Source organism: Onychomys torridus, chromosome 11 (genome assembly GCF_903995425.1).
Source record: "Onychomys torridus chromosome 11, mOncTor1.1, whole genome shotgun sequence".
Classification (NCBI taxonomy): domain Eukaryota; kingdom Metazoa; phylum Chordata; class Mammalia; order Rodentia; family Cricetidae; genus Onychomys; species Onychomys torridus.
Window position 1 is genome coordinate 26,212,654 of NC_050453.1, and position 26,726 is coordinate 26,239,379.

Genomic DNA, 26,726 nt, shown 5'->3' on the forward strand with positions numbered 1-26,726 from the left:
GAAAATGTTCAAAATTTAGTTGTACATAAGTCTGTTAGATAATTAGTCTGTGGCAACAAAGCTCTCATTTTATAACTCTCACATATAGAACTCAAAAATGCAAGGTAATATTCAACACTGTTGTCTGCCTTCTAGACTTTGTGCCCACCTATCTCTGATCGAAGTGGCAACTTCTACTTGCTTTCTCAAAACTGCCTCCTAATATTTGCTGTGTTCCCTACAACTTTTGTAGCTGAATCTTTAGAATACGGTCCACAATACTCTTTTCAATGTTTCATTTAGTCTGGCCATAAAACAGATATTTCTTTACAAGTATATTGGGTTGCAAATATTTTAGCATTTTTGTGAAATATTTGAGCTACTTATGGGAAATTATATTGCATTTTTCATACATTGTGTTTTAAGAATTTTTTTTCTAATTTCATTAATATTAGTTGAGCACCTACTATGTGGGTTAATTTGGAACACAGCGCTTCCTGTGTATTTGTTGTTGTTGTATTGTGGGACAAGGCTTCACAGACTGACCCAGAACTCATTCCATAGCTAAGGATGACTTCGAGCTCCAGAGATGTGCCCTGTCAACACACCCAGCTTCACTGCCTACTCTGAAAAGCTCCTTCAGAAAAACAGACAAGATTAAAATCAGGCCTAGATCTGTCTGCCATCCTTCCATCCACTCATTTTTTTTCTTTAAATGTGTCAGATTCGAGATCTATCTCATCCACAGATTTGGCCAGGTTTGTTTTGGCACATACTGCTTTTCCAGAGGAACCAAGTCCCGCTCCCAGCACCCACTTCAGGTAGCTCACAACCATGTGTAACTCTGGCTCAAGGAATTTTGACGCCTTCTTCTGGCCTCTGAATGCATCTGTAAGCATGTACACACACCCACATACAGCCTCATACACATACCCACATATAGCCACATACACATAATTGAAAAAAACAAAATAAACCTCTCAAATTACTTTTTGAATAGTAAGTTTAAAATGCCATTTAGACACTCAATTGAGAACTAGGCTGTACAGATCCAAATCCCTCCAATAGAGACATAAGTGTGAAAACCATTACAATAGACATTCGATTTTTAAGTCATGGAAATAGAGAATAAGAAATAGGAAAAAATATCCCAATACAAGCCCGTGGTTCCCACAGCATGTAGAAGAGAAAAAAGGAGTTAACAATGAAAGCTTATTTGAAGTAGATAACAATGTGCACCCTAAGCCTAGAAATGTACTTATCTTTACACCCATTGGTTAGTGCAGCTCTCAGCCCTCATTGGAGAAGCTCTTCTTGTAGCAAATGGTGGTTAATCCAGAGACCAATAATCAGTCAACAGAGAGAGAGAGAGAGAGAGAGAGAGAGAGAGAGAGAGAGAGAGAGAGAGAGACTGACTGCTGAGTGCTCGCCTTTAAGTGGAACATGTATATCATGCCCTGCTCCAAGGCTCAGGGATAATCACGAAAGTGGGAGCAAGAAAATGGTGGGAAGCAGAAATAATGGAAGACTGCTATAAACAGTTCTATCTGGACATGACAGGGCTGTTGCATGCACAAGGCCACAGAGACTGAACCTTTGTGCACAAGAATAGCCAAACAAAACTCCATCATGAATGAGGGAATGGGACCATGGGGTCCCACCCACAGTGGTATGGCTATTGGCAGCTGACAGTTGCTGGAGGAGGACTCAGGAGATGGAGGAAGGAAAATTAGAAATCCAATGTCATCCTTGGCTACATAACAACTTACAGTCTAACCTGCAATGTGACATCCTATCTCAAAATATTTAAACATAAAAAATAAAAGGACAATGAATAACAGGAAAAGCAGAATTCATCTACCAAATATAATAGTTTGTAGAGAGACTGAGGCCAAACAAAGCTCATGTCAAAGCCTCTCAGAGAATTAGGAAAAGGGGGTACATGTTAGCGCTGTGAGAAGGGGAGGCAGTATGGGGTGCATGTGTGTCTGGGACCTGAAGATGAGCAGAAGAGAATGGGCTGGGGCAGCTGGCAGCCCAGCTTTGCTGAGCCACTGAGTCTAAAGTCAAGCAGCAGGGCTTAGGCTGTTCCCAGAGTTTCAGTTACATGGGATCAGCACAGTAGGAGGGAGTTGGTTTGAGCGCGGGATGTGTTTTTACCCCAGTAAATAACTGTCGTAATTCAAGTTTCAGATCCCAGTGATGCAGAGGGATGTGACAGCTATGGACAAGGAGAAGATGACGTGGAAAAGGAAAATAGCATTCGCTGGAGTCCTGCCCGTGTTTGAGGAACTTCTGATCCCCCGGGACACCCACAACCACAGTCAGTGTAGAGTAGATGTTTTGCATGTATTTCATATTAGGAAGCTGAGCCTATGAGACAGTAAGTATTCTGCTCCACCCCACTCATACCCCCAAAGATAAAAGACACTGCAGCTAGGAAGAAACGGAACAAGAAGAAGAGAATGGGTCATCCTCAGACCCTCACAGATTGGCCTGCATGAAATATTTGGTGTGGCCTTCTGGGGCATATCATTGCTTCAGGGACCACACTGTGCCTGAGTCAGCTGGCCAGATACCAAGACACAGCTTCCTGCCATCAAACCCCAGGTGGCAGACACAGTCACCAGTTTGGCTAGGAATGCACGGCGCCACCACTCAGAAAACCACTCATTTGCTCCTATAAAACAGTCGTCACCTAGCAGGATGCCAAGAAAATCAATCATGACTAAACTCCCAATTTGGTTTGATTCACTGACCACGTGTAGACATGATCATAACGTTTAGTTATCATTCTTCATAATAGTCATCTGCAAGTTGGCTGTGGCTGTGGCCTGAGCAGAGCAGAGATTTTTCAGGTGAATCTGCTTTGAAACAAATATGAGTCTGAAGAGTCAGCCATTCCAGGTCATAAGAGACCCCTAAGCAACAAACAAATAGCCGATCTCCAAGAGCTGAAGGAGATTTTTCAAGGTCACTGTTCCCAGTCTCCCCTTTTGAGGAATCCTAATGTCCAATAAATATGGGCATGGTATCCTATCTTGGCTACTAAATTCTTTTTTTCCCCATGTATGAGTGTGTGTGTGTGTGTGTGTGTGTGTGTGTGTGTGTGTGTGTGTGTGTGTGTGCTGCATGTATATGCCTCGTTTGTGTGTGTGCAAGCACACCTATATGGAAGTACATGTAGAAGCGAGTGTTAATGCAGGGAATTATCCTGGATGGCGTTTCCACCAAAGGCAGGGTCTCCCAATCAAACCCAGAGCTTGCCAATACAGCTACTCTTGCTATCCAGCATGCTCTGGGGGTCCCCTGTCTCTGCCTATGAAGGCTGGAATTACAGACAGGCTGGCACACCCAACAGGCATTTGCTTTGGTCCTGAGAATCCAATCTCTAAACTATAACCACTGAACTACTTCCCCAGCCTCCAGTTACTAATTTCTTTAAGGTGTGTTTGTTTATGCACTTTATGTTTTGTCTGTGTGTACGTCTGCACACCAGGAGAATACATTAGATCTCATGGGACTACAGTTACAGATGGTTATGAGTAACCATGTGGGCACTGGGAACTGAACTCAGGAACTCTGGAAGAATAGTCAGTACCCTTAAGCACTGAGCTGTTTCTCCAGACCCTGGTGACTAAATTCTTAAGGAGACACACAGGGAAAAAATACCATGCATTCTAAGCATACTTTTTATGTGCACACTTCCCCTTTTATAAACACTATGATTTAGAAATAGCATGGTTATTAATTGTTACCAACTGCTGCACAGAGCTGGCTAAGTGAAATGGAGCCATGGAACCAAAAAGAGCTATTAGAAAGTCTCTCAACTTCAATAGTCTTCCTGCCATGGTTTCTTGAACTCAGATAAGAGAAATGGAGACAGGTGGTAGATTTCAGATAAAAATAAATAAGTAAAAGGCCTGCAAAATTCCCTGTGTCTATGAGACGGACTTACAAATTCTCAACACCAAGTCAGCTGAGCCTGCAGCCCCAGCCCTGACAGCTGAGAGGCTGTGATTGCATGGCTAAGTCACAGGTGAGAGAAGATCCAGTTGTAACTACCAGAACAAGATCCAGAAGATCTGCCATAATCCAACATGACGTTTTCACTAGAAAGAATGAGGCAGGATGATTTGAGGACACACACACACACACACACACACACGGGGGGGGGGGGGATGAAAAAAGTGTTTTTTCATGAGAAAACTTCCTAAACTTTTATTCATTTCTCTCCTTTACTCATTGATCTCATTGCTTTTAAGTTGGTGAGAAATATTAATTGGGTGTACACCTTCCCAAGGCTGTAGTCTAAAGAGAGACAAAAACGATGTATGCTAGCTAGCTTGCTGAAAGTGGCATGTGGTACACGTCACACAGAGGAGGACAAAGCAAGTGGCTAAAGGTCTGAAAAGCGCTTTCTCAGTTTATCCAAGTCGACAGTAGTTCCTGGAGACAGTGTTATCATCCCTAATCCACAGACAAAGCCACGGGGGGGGGGGGGGGGCAAATGGTGTGAGTGCCTTCCTTCAAATCCTCTAACTAGAGTAGCTGGTGAGTGAAGGGCTGGCTCAGGAGAGGCCAGTGGAACCTAAGTGGGGGGCGGGGAATGAAGTGTCAACCACACAGGCCAGAGCAGTGAGGAACGAAGTGATGAGGGGGTCTGCAGATAACCCTTTAAAGTGTGTGGGGGATACCATTCACAGAGATAAGAGGTTCCAGCAGTGTGAGATGAGGTTCACAGTGGGTCTGGGACAAGGGTGGTAACGCTAGCTAAAGTGGTAGATGGTCCCTTCTGTCCTTAGGAAAACTTACGAAATGCACTCTGGAGATCAGTAGAGAATCAGCTCAGGGACGTAAATGACTAACGCAACAGGATCCCAGACGACTTCCTGAGTCACTCACCAAACCCACCTCAGTGGACGTGAGTGGAGTTCAGTACAATCTCCCCAGCTGATTTTTCTGGTTTTCCAACACGATAGATACAGTGGCTCCATGGCTCCAATAATGAGTCAGATTGACCATGGTGTCCGACTGGCCGCGGATGTCTCTGTGCTCCTGCCCTCCCACAGCGTAGAGCTGAAGTCATGGGAGAGGCACAAGCAAGCACTGTGGTGTCAGACTTAGTTTTCCTTTCCTTTGTCATTCATCACACTGCTATTGATCTGTCTTCCCCCTACAGACACAGACTACTGCATTTTGTGACCAAAACTCTATCTTCACGCTCCTCCTGGATATTACCATACTCCCTAGATTAAAGTCAGTGGTCAGTAAAAGGTATTTAATAAGTGAGACAATGTCAGGGAAGGAAATGGAACTAGAAATTTATCAAGTGGTTTTGGGGGAAAGAGATACAAGGTGGTTAAAATCATTTCACACACAGGAGGCTTTATAGATTAAAAACATTGAGGACCGAGTAATCATCACTGAGGCAAGCTGTATAGCACACAAGGTACAAGGGGGCACACAGGCTCTGGGCTTGGAGGACTGGTCCAAATTATAGTTGTTTCTTAACAGCTATGTGATCTCAGACAGCTGACTCCCATCCTAGACTGCGATGTAGGTGGTGATAAGGAACCAGGGCTACTACTCTATGTGAATCGTTTTCTGCGCACAATCATGAGACAATTAAGGTTGAGACTTTTTAACTACTAATAGACATTTCATTTTTTAAAACACATTTGTTGGCATTCATTTGGGGAGTGCGTTTTATCTGGTAAAGGGAAAAACTTCCCAAGCATCAGTAAAGGAGAGACCTGTTCCCACCTGGAAGTCTAGGTGGAAGCTTTGAGTCTCCCACAAAACATTTGATTTATTGAGAAGCCCCACTTTAGATTATAAAAAAAAGTAGGGGGATGTAGCCCTGATGTTGAAATCTTCCTTGCATGAACATGGATGGCCCTGAGTTCAATGCCCAGCATCACACACACACACACACACACACACACACACACACACACACACACACAAAGAGAGAGAAACAAAATACAAAGGTTTTTTCAATTTCTTCACCTTGTGGCAGAAATGCTTCAAATGTATGTAGATTGAATTCTTTTCTTTTATATATAATACCAAACCAAAAAAAACTCACAAGATTTTAATAATGCAAAGGTGACATCACTCAATATTTTCAGAATGTAACAATCAAGTCATAAATTTCTTGAGCAATCTCAAAGCCAATGTTTAACTCTATAAACTGTTCAAGATTTGATTCACATACTTGAGATCACTGTGCAGAAGGTGCTAAATAAGTAGGCACTATCATATTGTCAGTCTTAATGACTGGTACTCAGTGTTGAACATTGAACAATACTCATAGAAAAAGCAATTTAATAAACTAACAATTGCTCATGCAAGGGCAATTACCCCCATTTTAGTTTAATTATTAATGTGAGCTTTTTTTTTTAATGTTCCCAACTTTAGCAAGCAATCTTTTTGTAATAAAAAAGAAAGTAGGAAGTGGTACATGATATGGTGATATATAATGATAATTTTGTTACTATTATGAGCACCTAGTAATTTCAGTTAATACTGTGCCTGGAGATCTTGCAATCTCTGTATCCATCCATGGGGAAGACCAACGGTAAAGAAGTCAAATCTATCCTGGAAGCATCAATGGGTACCAGTGGCTCTATGAGTGCATATGTTTTCAGAGACTAATATTGTTTTTGTAGTACCAATGTCAAGGGGAATTTATACAAGGAAGAAATTCTCATAAGCTACTCCATGTTCTCTGCAAAGAAGAAATCTAAAGATCTTCAGCTACAGGAAACCAAGGGCATTTACAAACTGTGAGCTGGAAAATGAGGTGAGAGAAATCAAAATGCAGAGAACCCTTACAACCTAAGAGAAGGCTGTGAGGTATTCTCGGATGACTAAGATATGAAGCAGCATCTTCCTCCAGCAAACCTCCCCCGGCACCATCCATTTATGGAGACATCAATTAAAGCCAGAAATCTGTGCCTCCTGCACTACTCTTCACCCTAACTCCAAATAACATTTTCCGCATATCTGCTGCTCTGACCCATTCTTCACTCTCGCTCTTCTCCTGCTCTTCCTCACCATCTCCCAGGAACCCTAGTCTGCACTCCACTTTCTAACAGCCCTGGGTGCTGCTGCACATTCTCCCCTGGAAACTGACTGGATCTGAACGTCCCTAATTCTCCTACACTTTCTTCTGGGGTATGCTTGACATCCTGTGCTAGAAGTAGCAGGAAGTAGGATGAGTTCCTCTTCCTTTTAACTAACTGTATTTCTGATCCTCATGTAAACCACATTCCCACCCACCCACCTGCCCCCAAGAGATCACCAGAAATGAGAGGTAAGCATTAATCCTGACTTTGTAGAGATAAAATTATTAGAAAGGAATGTGGTGAGCAATATCATGCCTATAACTGTAGAAGGTGAAGATAACAGAAATTTTTCTAGAATGAAACACAATATAAAACTGACTTAAGGAGAAATTAGCCATCTGAATAAATATTTAAGAAATAAATTTAATTAGTAATCATGAATTCATCATAAAAGCCCTAGATAATTTTTATGGTACATTCCACCAAACATTCAAACAATACCAATTCTTCACAGGCTTCCAAAAATGAGAAGAGAAAATATTTCCCAGTTTTTTTAAGGAGCCATTATCCTGATACAAAATAAAAGATACAAGAAAACTATGCATAATATCTCTCTTATCTTAGGGTGGGGCAGGAGTTCTGGACAGTTTATGTAGTTCTGGCAGTCCTGGAACATGCTCTGTAAGACCAGGCTGGGCTTGAACTCAGAGATCCTCAGAGATCTTCCTGCCTCTGCCTCCTGGGTGCTAGGATTAAAGACATGTGTCACAACTGCCCAACTTAGGACAGTATCTTTTATAAATAAGATGCCAAAAACTTCAAATAGTAATATCAAGCTGAATCTAGATACATTAGTTTAAAAATGTGTCCTGATGGAATTTACTGTAGTGATGCAAGTGAGCATAAAATCCAAAATCAATAAATACACCATATGAATAGAATAAAAGACAAAACAGCATATATTATTTGAATGCTGAATGCCCTCTTAAAATCTGTCTGTAAGGGTTTGTTCCCCAGTGACCCCGTTTGACACTGGCGGAAGCTTTGAGAAATGAAGCCTCATAGAAGGACCTGAGGTCATCAGGTCATGCCCTCAAAGAGAATTGTGGGTTAGCAGCTGCTTCCATTTTTCTCTTTGTTCTCTGCTCGCAGAATAAAGAATTTTTCTCTGCCATGTGTCCCTGAACATAGTAAAGCCCTGCCACAAGCCAACACAAGGGGCCTGGTCCACTACAGAATAGAACCTCAAAACAATGAAACAAAATAGTTAATTTCTCTTTACAAATTAATTATCTCAGATAGTATATTATAGTGATGAAAAAGTATTCAACAGATCACATGATCATCCAAAAATCATTTGAAAAAGCTATTTCATGATTTTTTAAAAAGTCAACAAACTAGAAGTTTCCTCAGTCGTATTAAAAGCATTAAGAAAAATGTTGAAGCTAATATCATACTTAATTAGGAAAGACTAGATACTTCTCCCAGCAGAATCACAGACATGACAACAATTCCCACTGGAAATGTTTCTGTTTAACACTGTACTAGCAGTTCTAGCCAGGGCAATAAAGGGTCCTGAAGAATCCACTAAAATACTGTTACACCTAATCAAGAAACCAGAAGGAAGACAATACAAAATCAATACACAAAAACTATGTTTCTTTATACTTGCAATAAGCAATCCAAAAATTAAGAAAATAATGCCATTTAAAATAGCAACAAAAGAATTACATACTTGGAATAACATTTCATAAATTATGAAACTTACATACTGACATTACAAAGTATTTCTGAAATCTTAATAAACAGGTAAATAAAATAAAAATAAAAGCATATTTCTAAATAATCTGGCCCACTTCTTCATAGAGACGGACAGGCTAGTTCTAAAAGGCATATGAAATTGCAAGGGCCAGAAAAAGCTGAAAACATCCTTCAAAAGCAAAGAGGGAATATCTACATTCCTCAGTATCACAGCTTCCCACAAAGCAACAGCAATCAGAACATGGTGCTAGTGAAGTTGGATGTATAAATCAGTGGAATTGAGCTGAGAAATCAGAAACGAAACCATGTGTCTATGCTCTTGCTTTCAGCCTGAACGTGAAGACAATTCATGATGAAATGACACTCTTCAAAAACTGATACAGGGACAACTAACTGATCAGCCACAGGTGAAAAAGAAGATGTTGGACTACCACTCACAACACACACAAAATGGACAAAATAGAAAAAGACATGCATGTGGCTGTTTTGAAAAATGTACAGTTCTTTAGGGGAAGTTATAAGTGCAAATCTTTATGGCCTTAGACTAAAATGGCTTTAAGATGTAATGCTAAAAGCATAATCCATGAAAGAAAGAAAACAATGGTAATTTTTATTTGGATTTCTCAGAGTGAAAAAAAAAAAAAAAAAAACACTTGTGTCCTGACAGGTATGAAGACAGCAAAAGAGAAGAGCCATCTTAAAGAAAGAATATAACTGATGACTATATATGAAGGGGTTGCTACCAGGAATTTACAAAGAATGCTTAAAAGTTGTTAATAAAAAGACATAACTTAACTCTAATAGGGTAGAAGATCCAAATAGATGTTTCTACAAAGAAAATAAGCACATAGAACTTCCTTACATCCTATATCGTAGTGAAATCAAATCGAAGGTACAATGATATATGACACACAATGAAGACTAAATTGAGAAAATCATAATGATACGTATCTAGTGACACAGAGAGTATTTTGTAATGCATGCGTGAACAGTAGTAGAATAAATGGTGCGTCCACTTGACAGTTTGTCATCTTTTCAAAATACTAAACATAGAGTTACCATATAACCCAGCAATTATACCCTCATATGTAGATAATAACTATATGTTAGATAAATGCCCAAGAGAAATGAAAATATAGGTCCACATAAAGTTTTATATATAACATTTAAAGCTATTTATGATAGACAAGAGTGAAAATAATACATACACACAACAAATGATGAGTAGATGAATAAAATGTCCTATAATAGAGCTAAGAAATGGAATATGATTCATCCGTGAAAGGTACTAACAACATGCCGGAACATAAACAAACTTTGGAGACCCAATACTACATCACAGACTCTGGGACAAAACACCACTGATTATTTTTTTTCTATTAAATGTCCATATTGAGTAAATCTATAGAAGGAGAGAGTAGCTCCATGTTTGTCTAGTGCCAACAGTGTTTGGGAATATGACTGATAGCTAAAACATGGAAGAACCTACTTCTATAGCAATAAGCATACTCTATCATATGGTGATGCTGCTTGCCCAGAGTGGTGATGATGTTGAAAACCTTCTAATTACACAATCTAAAGAGGGTTGATTCATATGGGGGTGACATTTCAAAAAAAGTTATTACTCTAAAAGTAGTTACTGTAAGAAATTTAGTACAACCAGAGTAATTCTATGCACAGTAGACTTCAGAAAAAATAAATACTAACACGTAAAAATAAACCAAGGGCTTTCCCCTGGATATTTCACAATGATAAATAATAACTCATCAAGGAGTCATAACAATCCTAAGTATGTTTGTTCCAAATAATTTCTTCAAGATATACTTCAATGGCTGGTCAAACAGAACAGGATAACAGGAAAAGCAATAATTTAAAAATGGCTTCTGGGGCTGAAGAGATGGTCCAGTGGTGAAGAGAACTTTCTCCTCTTGCAGAGGACACAGGTTCAATTTCCAGAATCCACATGATTATTTACAGTTATCTATAACTATTTATGATCCAGCACTCTTTAATTATTTCTATGGACACCAGGCAAGCATACAATACACATACACACATACATACATACATACATACATACATACATACATACATACATTCAAGCAAACAGTTATACACACACAATAAATTAGATAAATATTTAAAAGTGAAAAGTAGCTTCCACTTCCTCCTTTTGGCTGGGTTTCATAATGCTAGATGATATCATGAAAGCTGCTGGGAGAAATTATACTAATAGTCATATCCAGTTTTGAACCCCACATACTGTAATATGCAGCAGTCAAGCAGGATGTGCCCCCTGCTGTGACCTCAGTAACACAACTAGGGAGTCACTAACCACTTTCAGGTTGGACTTGAGGCCAGCTCCACAGCATGGAAGTTCTTTTTTTTTTTTTTTTTTTTTTTTTTTTTTTTTTTTTTTTGGTTTTTCGAGACAGGGTTTCTCAGTGTAGTTTTGCGCCTTTCCTGGAACTCACTCTGTAGCCCAGGCTGGCCTTGAACTCACAGAAATCCACCTGCCTCTGCCTCCCAAGTGCTGGGATTAAAGGTGAAGTTCATTCTAGATACTGTAATCCTGGCCAAAACTTCACAGATATGAAGGCCATAGGTCCTGCTATTGTTATTTTGCTAAATGGCCACATTACCAGATTTTCATCTAAATATTCATATATAAATACATAGATTTGACATGCTTTCTACCTTGGTCAAAGACGCATCATTTTGCTGTGAACGGTCAATGCAGAAATGCATGACTGGTTAAAATACTGAGAAAAAGAGATTGAGTGCACAGCCCAAAATGAGACATCTTCATCACCTTCCCATCTTACCCACTACCAAGGCTCAGGGAACATTGTAGAAGAGGTTGCAGAAAAAATATAAGAGCTGGAGGATGGTGAGGAGTCATGAGAACTGCTGTCTTCTCCACATGGCATGGCTGTTGCATTCAAGGACTCACAGCATCAGGTGTTACCTGCACAAGACCTATACAAGACCAAGCCACCCAAAGCTTCCACATAGATGGGGCAGACTATCTCCAGTTCCTTTAGTGAGGAGCTATTGGCAGTTGGAAGATGTTGGGAAGGTAGGGAACCATTCTACTTTGAGAGTAAGCCCTAGTAGGTTGCCCATGCTCCAGCCCCCACATCCATGCACAGGTAGGCAGCACTCATTGAATTTAGTGGGTTATCAAAACAACAGGGCATGGAGTGATAAGAGAAGTGGTACTGGGGGCAGATAGAAGAGTTAATAGTTCATTGTATACATGCATGAAGTTCTAAAAGAGTCAAAATGTAAGTACATGAAAAATAAAATTGGTTTTAAAGGCTAGTGAGATGGTTCAGCAGGTTACATACATACATACGTACACATATCATGGCCACACATCTAGCCCTCACAAAGAGATATCATATACACACATATACACACCATTCCCTCATACACAGACATCATGTACATATATTCATATTGTACACACACACATGCCATGGCCCCTATATCATGCCCACACACATAATACTAATAAATAAGTTTAGACTCTTTAAGTGATTACCAATGCTTCTGGTTCAACAATGAATAGAACAAGTAGACAAAAATCTGTAATGAAATGAAATATTTATTCCTATTAAGTAACTTAAACTGATAATAATTCTGGAACAGTTTGCCGAAAAATAGTAGAATAAATACTGTTTTCAAACACGTGTAAAATATCTATCAAGATTAGCCTGATGGTGGGAAGAAAACTTTAGAATCACAAAGGGTTCAAATCATAGAGAATTCGTTCTCAAGGAAAGATGGAATTAAATTATAAATAACTAACAGAATTTTACTTGGAAAGTTTATAAATACTTGGAAATAAAATGGAACATGTGGAAATAACCAATGCTTTTAAAGCTAAATCATGGGGATTTTAAAACAACATTTGGTCATGAATAAGTGAAAACAACATATCTCAACTTTGTGAGAAAGATCAAAAAACTTGGCTACAGAGAAAATTTTGGTTTTCAAAGATCATATGATCATCTGTCTCCTGAGTTTTCAGATTAAGAAACTAGATAGAAAAAAAAGTAACCAGAAAGAAAGAAATAATACAGAGAATTATCCTCAACCTAGATTCATATGTTAAAATCCTAACACTCCTCCATATACACTAGTAAGAATTCATGTAGGTGGAGCCCTCTAGAACGTGATTAGTGTCCTTATGAAGGAGGCCCACAAAGACAGCTCATCCTTTCCACCATGTAAAAACTTCCCCAAAAGACAGTCACCTGCAAGCCAGGAAGATAGCCTTCTTGTCCTTACCTTGGTATTCCAAGCATTCAGAATGTGTAGTTAAGTTTCTGTTTACAGGTCACCCAGGCTTTGTCTGTCATGCTTCATTATAGGAGTCTAAATAGTCTGAGAAAATGACGATAAAGCCCTGTGAGGTACCACAAGCCTCTACTGTAATCCTAACACTCAGGAGGCTGAGGTAGGAAAGCCCAGAGCCAAAGACTAGTCTGGACTAAAAGCTAGAATTTGTCCAAAAAGAAATTCAAAAGAAAGGAAGGAAGGAAGGGAGGGAGGGAGAGAGGGAGGGAGGGAGGGAGGGAGGGAGGGAGGGAGGGAGGGAGGGAGGGAGGAAGGAAGGAAGAAATTATTATGTATAGCAAAATAATGAACTGGATGATAGAAAAGCAGTAATAGAAAAAAAGCCAATAAAATTGGCAAATCTCTAGCTAATGATTTTCTCTCATAAACGAATGCTCAGATTTGAAAAGCATTTTCATACTTAAGACAAGCATGTAGATTTTCTACTTTATTACACTCTTCATACAACTACATTAATAAAATGAATAAAGTGAGCCAATGGACAAAAGAGAATATTCAGCAAAACATAAACCTGAGAAAAGAATTGGACATGAAATACACAAAAAAAAATTCTTATATCTCAATAACTAGAAGACAACTGGTCCAATTAAAAATAAATTGACAGTAAGTACATGAAAAATAGTTGACATCATAAGTTTGGGGGTTTGGTTTGTTTGGGGTTTTTTTTCCTTTGTTTGTTTGTTTGTACCATGGTCTCATTATGTAACCTTTACTGTCCTGGAATTCACTATGTAAACCAGGATGGCCAAAAATTCTCAGAAATCCACCAACCAGCTGGATCCAGCTTCCTGGGTGCTGAGATTAAAGACATGCACCACTGCACCCAGCACACCATAAATTTTTGAAGAAAATGGAAATTAAAACCCTGAAGGAATCTCATTATATCCCCTACAGATCCTGGTCATCCTTGGTTTGATGAGGGCCTGGGGCCACTGCAAACATCCTGCACTGTGGAGGAGAATAGTTGCATTCAGACACTTTAGAAAACAGATTGGCAGTGTCACACTAAAGTGTAACATCTTTCTGCCCTGTGATTCAGCAATCACACTCATTGGCACTTACTAAATAAGTTAAAGGAAAACACAGACAGTGAGAGATTACAAGATTGTGTATAGACTCTACATTTATAATGGTCAAAATGGGGGGTGGGGCCAAAGAGCCAACATTTGGTGGAATGAAGACTTTACTGAGTGAAGACTACCTGTGGGACAGCTTTATCTGCCTAGTAATTTAAAGGAATAAATAACTGAAAAGTGAACTAACATATATGAACTACAAAAACATTTCCTGGGCCAAAAGCCAGATACAGAGAAGCACCCATGCCTTCGTTTCTTATCCTATGACTGTGATAAAATACTCAAACACAAACAATTTAAGAGAGAAAGGGTTTATTCCTGTTCCCAGTTCAAGGTTACAGTCCATCATGGCAGCAAAATCAAGGCAGCAGAAACTTGAAGAATCTGGTTACATCACATTTGCAATCAAGAATACAGAGTGATGAACGATTGTTGCTGCTCAGTGCCTTTCTCCACCCATACAGTCCAGGGTCCCAGGCAGGGGTCAGTGCTACTCACAGTGGGCAGTCTTCCCATCGTATTTAATAAATTCAAGATCATCCCCCACAGGAATGCTAAGAGACCCACCATCGCCCAAGTGAGGCTATATCATGACAAGTTGGCAAATAACACTAAATTACTTTGGGGGATAAATATGTATTAATGTGATGGCTTTATACAATCATTTAAAACACGAGAAATTATATATACATTTGAAGTTGGTTCATTTTATGCAAATTATATTTCAATACAGTTAACTTACCAATCTACATTATGTGTATGTGGGTGTTGTCTCATAGATCCATGGAAGATCCTTACATAATGTTGCTGGTCATGGTTCCCACAGCTACATCTTTCTGCCTTTGAAGTCAAGGTTTCTTTGATACCCTTAGAAAATAATGTCTACACTGTAGACTAATGGAATCGAATTGAAGACCCTGACATTAACCCACACACCTATGAACATATAATTTTTGACAAAGAAGCCAAAAATGTACAATGGAAAAGAGAAAGCATCTTCAACAAATGATGCTGGCATAACTGGATGTCAACGTGTAGAAGGCTGCAAATAGATCCATATCTGTCACTGTGCACAAAACTTAAGTCCAAGTGGATCAAAGACCTCAACATAAATCCAGTTACTCTGAACCTGATGGAAGAGAAAGTAGGAAGTACTCTTGAACGCATTGGCACCGGAGATCACTTTCTAAATATAACACCAGTAGCACAGACACTGAGAGAAACAATCAATCAATGGGACCTGTTGAAACTGAGAAGCTTTTGTAAAGCAAAGGACACGGTCAACAAGACAAAGTGACAGCCTACAGAATGGGAAAAGGCCTTCATCAACCCCACATCTGACAGAGGGCTGATATCCAGAATATATAAAGAACTCAAGAAATTAGACATCAAAATGCCCAACAGTCCAATTAAGAAATGGGCTATAGAACTAAACAGAGAATTCTCAACAGAGGAAGTTCAAATGGCTGAAAGACATTTAAAGAATTGCTCAACATCCCTAATTATCCAGGAAATGCAAATCAAAATGAATCTGAGATACCACTTTACACCTGTCAGAGTGGCTAAGATCAAAAACACAGAATGCAGCTTATGCTGGAGAGGATGTGGAGCAAGGGGAACTCTCCTCCACTGCTGGTGGGAATGCAAGCTTATACAGCCACTTTGGAAATCAATATGGCACTTCCTTAGAAAATTGGGAATCCATCTCCCCCAAGACCCAGCTATAGCACTCTTGAGCATATACCCAAGGAATGCTCAATCATACCACAAGGGCATTTGCTCAGCTATGTTCATACTAGCACTGTTTGTAATAGCCAGAACCTGGAAATAACCTAGATGCCCTTCAACTGAAGAATGGATGAAGAAAATATGGTACATATACACAATGGAGTACTACTCAGCAGAGAAAAACAATGACATCATGGGGTGTGCAGGCAAATGGATGGATCTAGAAAAAATCATCCTGAGTGAGGTAACCCAGACTCAGAAGGACAAACGTGGTATGTACTCACTCATAGGAGGATATTAGATGTAAAACAAAGATGACTAGATGACTAGACTGCTACACAACTCCAGGGAGGCTACCTAGAAAAGGGACCCTAGGAAAGACACAGGGATCACCCAATGACAGAGAAATGGATGAGATCTACATGAACAACCTGGACGAGAGTGGGAGAAATGAAGGGCAAGGTTTGAGGGAAGGGAGGCTTGGGGGAGCAGGAGATCCCAGCTGGATCAGGAACAGAAAGGGAGAACAAGGAATGGTAGACCATGATGAATGAGGACCACATGAGAACAGGAGTGGGCAGAGTGATAGAGAGGTCCCCTGTATGCATCCTCTGTAGCCTGCTGGCAGTGGTCGAGAGAAAGCCTGATCTGACCTAGTCTTGATCAGATGGCCAAACACCCTGACGGTCGGGCTGGAACTCTCATCCAGTGACTGATGGAAGTGGATGCAGAGATCCTCAGCCAGGCCCCAGGTGGAGCTCCGTGTGTCCAGTTGTCGAGAAGGAGGAGGGACTGTGGGAGCGTGAATTGTTGAGCCCAGGATTGGAAAAAGCATGGGGACAAAAGACCGGATGAATGGAAGCACATGAATTGTGAACCAAAGGCTGTGGAGCCTCCAGCTGGATCAGGCCCTCTGGATAAGTGAGACAATTGAGTGGCTTGGACTGTTTGGGAGGCATCCAGGCTGTGGGACCGGGACCTGTCCTTAGTGCATGAACTGGCTGTTTGGAACCTTGGGCTTACACAGGGACATTTTGCTCAGCCTGGAAGGAGGGGACTGGACCTGCCTGTATTGAATCCACCAAGTTTAAATGAATCCCCAGGGGAGTCTTGGCCCTGGAGGAGATGGGAATGGAGGGAAGGGGATTGGGGGAAGGTGGAGGTGGAGACAGGAGGGGGAAGGACAGGGGAACCCATGGCTGATGTGTAAAGTTAAAACACAAATATAATTTTAAAAGGGGGGCGGGGGAAATAATGTCTACACTGACAGAAGTTGCCATTGGGTACAAGTGCTTCTTCATGGAGAGAGCATGATTATTTTCTTCAAATCTAGAACTACTCTCTGGTCATTTCACTTTGAATGTCTCTAATCTCCCAGCATCTTGTCTGTGATAAGTGAAGAATTTGAGATAGATTTGGGCTTAATACAGATTTGTGTAGTTCTCTGCATCTTGTCCCTCTCTGGTCTTTGATATTAGCTTACCTTCTGGAATTTTAGCATGGGCCTCATATTGTATCTGGACCCCAATTCTGGCCATTGAAGGAGTGCCCGTCTATGTGAGATAGAATCAGATTCCTTTAGACTTTAGAATACCTGACTAAGCAACGTTTTGATTTAAAATTGAACTCTCATGCTCTGTGTATGAGTCAGATTGATGTATGCACACACATCTGTGTGAGTGTACACATTGATATACACTTACAGAGGCTAGAGGGGGCAATGGGTGTCTATCACTTTCCTTCATATTCTTTTGAGACATTATCACTCACTGAAGACAGGATCATAGCCAGAAACCCACAGAGATACTCCTGGCTCTGCATCCACCAACACAAGGGTTTTTACAACAACTTAGGGCTATGTCCAGCTTTTTACATATGTGCTGGGATCTGAACTCAGGTTATTATGTTTGTTCAAGTGCTCTTACCCTTTGACCTACCTCCCCAGCCACCTAGAAGTGTAAATTTATAAAGATTCTTTGACTCTAACAGCTTCAAAATATTCAATTGCTACTGAGTTGAGGTCTATATTGTCGTAAGACAATTGTTCTTTGGTGTGACCCGAATCATCACATTTCTCTTATCCTGTTAGAGAACTAAACTCTAGTCTCATAACAAATTTCACACAAGCCTCATAAAGCATTTCACATAAGCCCACAGACTGCATCTCAGCCTTCTAGTTGAGTAAACCACACAGAGCTGAAGGCTTTCATCTACCGAGAAAGGGATCAAAAGATAGGGGCCTAGGAAAGGCACAAGTTACTAAGGAAAAGTAGGTAAATTGTACATCAAAATTAAGGGCTGTCATGCTTCAAAGGATCCCATCAAGAAAATGAAAAGACAAACCAAGAGTTGGGGTAGAACTTGAAAGTAACATAACAAATAGGGGGTTTGTATCATGACTATGAATAATGCACACAACCCACAGAATAAAGACAAAGAGCCTTATTAAAAATGAGTGAAGAGTTCAAGGAAACATTTTTCAAAAGAACATAAACAAATGTCCAATAAGTACATAGGAGAAGGGTTAACCATATTAGCCATTAGGAAAATCAAATCAAAACTACAGTTCACACCCATTATAACTAAGTTTAAGAAGACAATAACAAGTGTTTTCTAGAATCCAGAGAAATTTTTTAGAGCTCTGATAAACTATTAGTAGAATGTTAAAAAGCCGGTGGGAAGGGCTCAGTGTGGGAAGCACTTGCTACTAAAGAATGAGAGCTTGAATTTGTATCATCAGAACTCACTTAAAGCCAAACAGAGTAGCCTATACCTTCAATCCCAACACTCCTACAGTGGGCTGGTAGACGGAGGCAGAGGAACCTCCAAGAGTGTGCAGACCGCTTACCCTGGCCTAACAGGGAGCACACAACAAGAGACTCTATCTGAAACAAGTTGGAAGATGAGGACCAACATCTTGGGTTATCTTCTGACTTCTACACAGGTACCATGGCACATGTGCACCCACATTCACACACACACACACACACACACACACACATTGTACACATGCATACACACAAACTTTTCAAGAAATGGGATGGTAGCAAATGTAGCCAGTTTGGACAACAGTTTGGCAGTTACTCAAAATATTAAATGAGTTGCCATCAATCACACCATGGATACACAGATAATAGGCAATGTCTATTTATGAGTCATAAACCCAAGAATAATAAAAACACATGGGTCTACACAAAACTGTGTATGTGAATATTTATAGCAGTATTATTCATGATAACCAAAACCCGAAATCAATGCAAATATATCAAAACTGAGGAATAGATTTAAAATTTTTTTTAATTTTTTTACACAACAGAATCACATTTGGCACAAAGTGAAAAAAATGTTCATGCACAGCAAAGCACAAACAAATCTTGAAAGCAGTGTGCTAAAGGAGATTATCATAAAAGTACTACATAAAGTGTGCTCTCCCATTCCATCTCTACAAAATGGCAAGATTACACAAGTCCATAGATTTCTGGTTGCCTTGTTTGCAGTGGCAATGAGAGGAGGGTGAATGGCTTGTGGGTTCTAGTAGTTATGAGAGCTCCACTCTAGACTGATGGAAGTCTTCTACGTTTAAACAGTAGTGTTTCACAACTCTATGAATATAACCACAATACACTGAACTATATACTTTACAAGGGTGAATTTGTTGTATATGAACTACATAGCAGTAAACCTGTTGTAAAATGTATTAGGAGGTGGGCTGCTAGCCAGGGAGTGCTGAGAACACTGATGTAAATGGCTGAATAAGAAAACAGGAGTCCTCCTTGTTACCTAGTCTCTCTGGGTCTCTGGATTGTAGCATAGTTATCTTTTATTTTACAGCTAATATCCACTTATGAGTAAGTACATACCATGTTTGTCTCTCTTGGTCTGCGTTACCTCACTCAGGATGATTGTTTTTCTGGTTCCATCCATTTGCCTTCAAATTTCCTGCTGTCCTTGTTTTAAATGGCTGAGTAATACCCCATTGTGTGAATGTATCACATTTCCCTTATCCATTCCTTCATTAAAGCACATCTAGGTTGTTTCTAGGTTCTGGCTATTACAAACAAGGAGGGTTCATAGGAGAACACCAGGATCTTCTTGGAAAGGGGAAATAGATGAGATTTCGTGAGTAGACTGAGGGCGGGCAGGAATGTGAACATGAGCCATCATCAGGTTGTGTGTTGAGGGGGCAAGTACTGAAAGAGACTACTTGAAAGTGGGGTGCATTTCAGGGTCAGGTAAAAACCTGGCATGAGTAAATCTCCCAGGAATCTACAAAGAGGACCTCAGTTAAGACTCCAAGTAATAGCAGATATGTAGCATGAACTGGCCATCTCCTAGGACCAGATTGGTGCCTAACCCAATTGTCATCAGAGAGAATTCATACATCAACTGATGGAAACAGAGCATACCCACAGCCAAACATTAGGTAGAGTTCAGAAAATCCTGCAGAAGAGGGGAGAAAGGATTCTTAGAGCCAGAGGGGTCAAAGACACCACAAGAATCCTCACAGAATCAACTAATCTGGACTCATAGAGTCTTGCAGACACTGAACCCACAACTATGGAGCCTGCATAGGACTGACCTAGGCATTCTGCTTATATGTTATAGTTGTATAGCTTGATCCTCTTGTGAGACTCCTAACAGTGGGAACAGGGGCTCTCAAACTCTTGTACAGGCTTTGGGACCCTACTGCTCATACTGGGTCACTTTGCACGGCCTTAATACATGGGGAGATACTTAGTCTTACTGTAACTTGATATGCCATGTTCTGTTGATACTCATGGGAGACCTGCCCCTTCCCTAAACAGAAACGGAAGGGGAGTGGATTGAGGGATAGAAACTGAGAGGGTATGGGTGGAAAAGAGTGGGAGGAAAGAAGGGAGGGGAAACTGTGGCATGGATGTAAAATAAGTAAATAAATTTATTCTAACAAAAGAAAGAGAAGAAGGAGGAGAAAACGAAAAGGGAGAGACAGAGAAGGAAGGAAGGAACAAAGGAAGGAAAGAGAGAGAAAAAAAGGAAGGAAGGAAGGAACGAACGAACGAACGAACGAAGAAGAAAGAAAAGAGGAAGCTTGGATGACAGCAGTGGCTGGTTCTGAACTGAATCCTAAGCTGTGCTTTCTTCTAACCCATGTGTTGCTTGTGTTCTCTGTGTATGTGTCCAATTGTTTGATATAGGTTGTTGGGGAAAATAGCTCTGAGAAGTGGAGGGCACTTTATCTTAATAAAATCTTCACTGATTTCTAAGTGGAAGGGAGATTACCTTTCCTCTGCTAGGAAAAATCAGACGTACAAGTAAAATGAAGGAGGAAATTGTCCTCAAGAGAACCGCAGTGGTGAGTCTCCATCCCTGCCATGGCGTATAGACCTCTCCCTCTTTACATCCTTCTGCTCCTCCACTGGAGCAAAGTGGATTCAAAATGGTGGACTGAAGACAAGATAGAAGAGAGACCCTTATCCTAGACCAAGAAGAGACATATCATGCAGAATGTCTCTCCTTAAGACTTTGTCAAGTGGGGCTGTAGAGACCCAGTGGTCAAGAGCACTGGCTATTCTTGCAGAGGAGCAGATTCAGTTCCCAGCACCCACATAACAGTTCACAACCATTTGTAACCCCAGTTCCAGAGGGGCTGATCCCTCTTCCTGTTTCCACAGGCACTGCACACATGTGGTATACACAAAAATGCAGGCAAAACACTGAAACATGAAACAAAATTAACTATTTTTTTTTTTAATAAAAGAATCTGTCATGGTCTGCCATGGTAATTCTTTCATGGTCAATACCATGAGAAAAACAGTACAGAGATGCCTATGTACAGCAATAAAAACAAGACTATCTTATTCATTTGGGCCCCAAATGCTTCCTCACTACCACCTAGAGATGGACTGTTCTCATCTCACAGGTGAAGCAGTTGGGGAACAGAGTGACTCCATTTAATGGACTCCTGAGCATTTTGTTCATGTAATATCACCTCACCTATAAACAAAATATTTTGTTTCTTTTCAGCCTCACTGGCTCTAAGTTCTTTTTGGTGGCTAACTTTTCTAACTAAACCTTCCAGGACTCTTAGTCCAAGGAACAAAGGCAAGCATTCCTCCCTTGTTCTTCATTAAACACACACACACACACACACACACACACACACACACACACACACACACACACTTTGTTTTTTCCATTGACAATGGCAATCTCTGAAGTTTTCCACATACAGCTTTCAGGTGGGTTAGTTAGTTTCTTCTCCGAGTTGTGAAACGGTGTTCTAAGAAGTTAGTGCCTCCATGGCTATAATGAAACACCTTGACCAAAAGCAACTGTAAGAGGAAAGGGTTTGTTTCATTTTACAGCTCTCAGATTACACTCCATTTCTAAGGGTAATCAGGACAGGAACTCCAGGCAGGAACTGAAGGAGAAGGTATGGAAGGAGGCTACTTACTGGTTTGTTCCTCCTGGCCTGCTCAGTCTGCTTTCTTATACATCTCACCTGCCCAGGGATGGCACTACCCACAGTGAGATGAGCCCACCCACACCAATCATCAATACCTTACAGCCTTGCCTACAGGCCAATCTTATGGAGGTATTTTCTCAATGAATATTCCATTTTCTCAGGAGTCTAGGTTTGTGTCAAGTTGGCAATAACCAACACCTGTTGAATTTTGTGAAGTGCATTTTTCTGGGTTGATACAGATGATCATTTACTTTCTTTCCTTTGTTCTGTTAGGGTAGTGGATTGCAATGGTTGAGTTTTATATATTAGCTCATCTGTGCCATCCAAGGATAAATTTTGCTTGCTTATTATGCAAAAGCTTTTTAATCTGCTCTGAATTCGATTTAGTTGAGAATGTTTTATTAATATCATGAATTATTTGTATACAGTTATCCTGGTTTGGATACCAGGGTGATGTGAACCTTACATAAAAAGTTGGACATAAAATAGTAGTTACAATAGCATTAGCCTTTATAACCACCCATTTATTTATTTCACTGTAATTTCACACAGTTTCATGTTATTGTCCATTGTCTTTGCATTTTACCCTGAAAATAAATCCCCTAAGAATTTTTTTAACTAACAGTAATGTTAGTACCAAACTCCTTCAGATTTTGGTTATCTGGAAATGTCTATTTCTTTCAAAATTTCAAAAACAGATGAAGGATCCTTGGTGGATGATTTTTGTTCCTACTTATTTTTGTTTTGTTTTGTTTTTCTCTTCCTTGGGATGGAACATAGGACCTGGTACATGTGTAGCAGGTATTGTACCACTGAGCTCCTAACCCAGTCTCATGCTGTTTCTGCTGCTGTTGTTCTTGTTTTAAATATTAGTGCATTGACTACACCAACCTATTACCTTTTGTTATTGAACTTACTAAGGAATGCTATTATATGACAAGTTGCTTCTCTCCCACTACTTTCAGGATTTCCTGTATTTTTTTTTCGAGACAGGGTTTCCTTATGTAGACTTGGTTGTCCTGGAACGTACTATGTACACCAGGCTGCCCTTGGACTCAGAGATCTGCCTGCATTTAACTCCCAAGTGCTGGAATTAAAGGCATATGCCACCACCCACCTCAAAATTTTCTTTGTCTTCATAGAATTTTATTATAATTGTCTCTCATGAATCTGTAGACGAATTTCTAAACAGTCTTATTAAATGAGAAACACAGAGCCAAATACAGAGTTGAAAGCCCAAGAAATCAGAGCAAGAGCCACAACTCCCTTTAGCTTACCACTCGGTGTTGTCCTTCCCTGAGAGAGAGAGACCTTCTTCCTGTGTGTCTTGTGTTTTATTGCTTCCCTGTTCTGCCTTCTCATTGGCTCTAAGCCCAGCCACATGACTTCCTTGTCACTGCCTGTCTATACAGACCTCCTGGTCTCTATGGTTGGTACTGGGATTAAAGACTCAAGGGTCACCATGCTTGGCTGCGTCCTTGACCACCCAGAGACTCTGCCTGCCATGTGATCAGGATTAAGGGCGTGGGCTACCACCACCTGACTTCTATTCCTGGCTCTCCACTAATGACCTCTGATCTCCAGGCAAACTATTTATTAACATACAAATAAAATCACACTTCAGCACAATTAAAATATCACCACATGAATCTTTTCACGTTCATCTTTCTTGAAGTTTGTTGAGCTTCGTGGGTGTTTTCTCAAATTTTGGAAGTTCTAAGCAATTATTTCCTTAAATTTCTTTCTGTGTTCCTTTCTCTTTTGCTCTTTCTCTTCTACTTCTGGAATTTCTACAATGCATATGTTGGTCTGTTGTGGTAGCAATAAGAAAGGTACCCCCACAAGCTCTTGTTTTCAATCTCTGCTCCCCAAATTATGGCACTGGGATTTGAAGGCTGGGAATCTTTGGAATCTCTGGAAGTTGGTGCCTGGCTGGTAGAAGCAGGTCCACCATCTTACATTCCTACCACCAATAGCAAAGACGCCCCACCATGTTTTCCCTGCTAGGATGGGATGAAAGCCTTCTGAACCTGGGAGAATTAAGATAAATCTTCATTCCTTCAAGTTATTCCTGTGATGTGCTTTGGTCATAGTGGCATAACAGCTCCTAGCACACTGTGGTAACTTGATATTTTTCTTGTTTATTTTTCTTTACTTTTTGCCTTCTGTTTCTCAAACTCAATAATTTCCACTAAATTATTTTCAAGATCACTAGTTTTTCCATATGCTCAGAACTGGTTTTTAACCCTTTTTGAGATATTTGTGTTAGTTACTATACTTCTCAGCTATATAATTTCTTTTCAGCTTCTTTTGAAATTTGTATGTTATATTTATATTTTGTTCACGTATCATTATTCTTCACTTTCTCTACAGGTTCTATCAGTTCTGTGGACATTTAAGACAGACATTTTAAAATCCAGGTCAAAAGTATCTATCAAGGCATTTTCACATGTAATTTATTGAAATTTGTGGTGGTTTGAATAAGAATGGTCCCCATAAGCTTATATTTGAATGCTTTGTCATCAAGAATGGCACTACTTGGGAAAGATTAGGAGGTGTGGCCTTGTTGGGGTGGGGTGTGGCTTTATTGGAGAAACTGTGTCACTGGGAGTGGGCTTTAAGCTTTCAAAAGCCCAAGTCAGGCCCAGTGTTTCTTCCTGCTGACTGTGGATCAGGGTGTAAACTCTCAAGTACTTCCCTAGCACCATGTCTGCCTACATGCCACCATGCTCTCCATGATGACAAGAATGGACTAAACCTCTGTAACTGTAAGCAAGCTCCAATCAACTGCTTTCTTTTTTGTAAGTTTCTACAGTCGTGGTGTCTCTTCTCAGCAATAGAACACTGACTAAGCCAATTTTTCCTTTGAATGGAACATACCTTCTGCTGAGACAAGCAAGCACTGGGAATAGTTTACTAACACAAGATTTTACTTGGTTTGACCAGTGCACACAACACCCTTCTGATAACACATTTGGCATCCTGAAAGCCTTACCTATGTGTACTATGCATGTATAACCCTCTCTGAACAATGAACTTAGAAGTCTGTTTGCAATCTAGTACCTTCATCTGCACGGAGCTTTTAGCACACCTCACTCTGAACAATGTTTTTCCACCCCTTACTTACTAACCATCAATCTTAGACAATTCTTATCCAAACATATTCCCAATACATCCTGGTCCAAGGGTAAGAGGACCAGTGCAGCCTGAATTAGTTTTGTGTGAATGGACAATTAGGTAGAACTGTGTCTCTAAGTAAAGATTTAGAGATGATTCTGTTTGTCATCTTTTTGCCTATACCTAATTGGGAATTCCCATAGTTAAAATCAGGGATTTTAAAGACATAAAAGTTTGAAAAGGGATATGTGCAGTGAACAAAGGTCAATATAATCCAAGGCTGTCAACCAAAGCAAAGAACCACTGAGATTATATCCCTAGTAACCAAATCCCTCCTTTCCCTGAATCGCATAATGGAAACCCCAAACAACTGAAGCCCTTGAGTGTCCTCACTCATGTGCCCGCTGTCAGACCGAACAGTGTATTCCTTTTTAACATCCACTGTTGCTTTGCTTTTGAATAAAGTTTCCTATGACTCTGAAACCCATGTGGGCTTTTATTTATTCTTGATTAGGACACCAAGAATCTGAAAACACCCATCCAGACCCACCACTGGTGACACACTTGTCTCTTTCTTTTAAAATCTTGTGGTTTGATTAGGCAATGGTGGTGGACGCCTTTAATCCCAGCACTCAAGAGGCAGAGGCAAGCAGATCTCCTTGAGTTTGAGGCCAGACCGCTCTACAAATTGAGTTCCAGCACAGCCAGAGCGGTTACACAGAGAAACTGTCTCAAGAAAAAAAAAAAAAAAAAAGCTTGTTATTTGTTTAAAGCTGTACATATACATCTGAACCCCACTCCTATCACCTAGGACTTTTGAGGTGGAAGCAGGAGGATTGCCATGACTTTGAGGCAAGCCTAGGATACAGAGTGAAGTTTGGATCAGCCTGAGTTAAAAAGTGAAACTGTTTAAGACAACAAAACCTCCTGTACATTTGGACCTAATAATTACACATAGATAAATACTGAATTCTTCCCCAATGCTATTCACTGTTGTTGTATGGTTTTGTTTTATGTTGTAGTTTAATGTTGTGGTAAAGATCAGCCTGAAGTACAAATTTCAAATCCCCTTAGGTCATTTCCCAAACTTTCTCTTGCCTACACACATAGACTCCCTCCCTGCTTTTCTCTGTTTATGCTTCTGAATATTCTGCTCTTTAATGTCTAGCTATTAAAGTG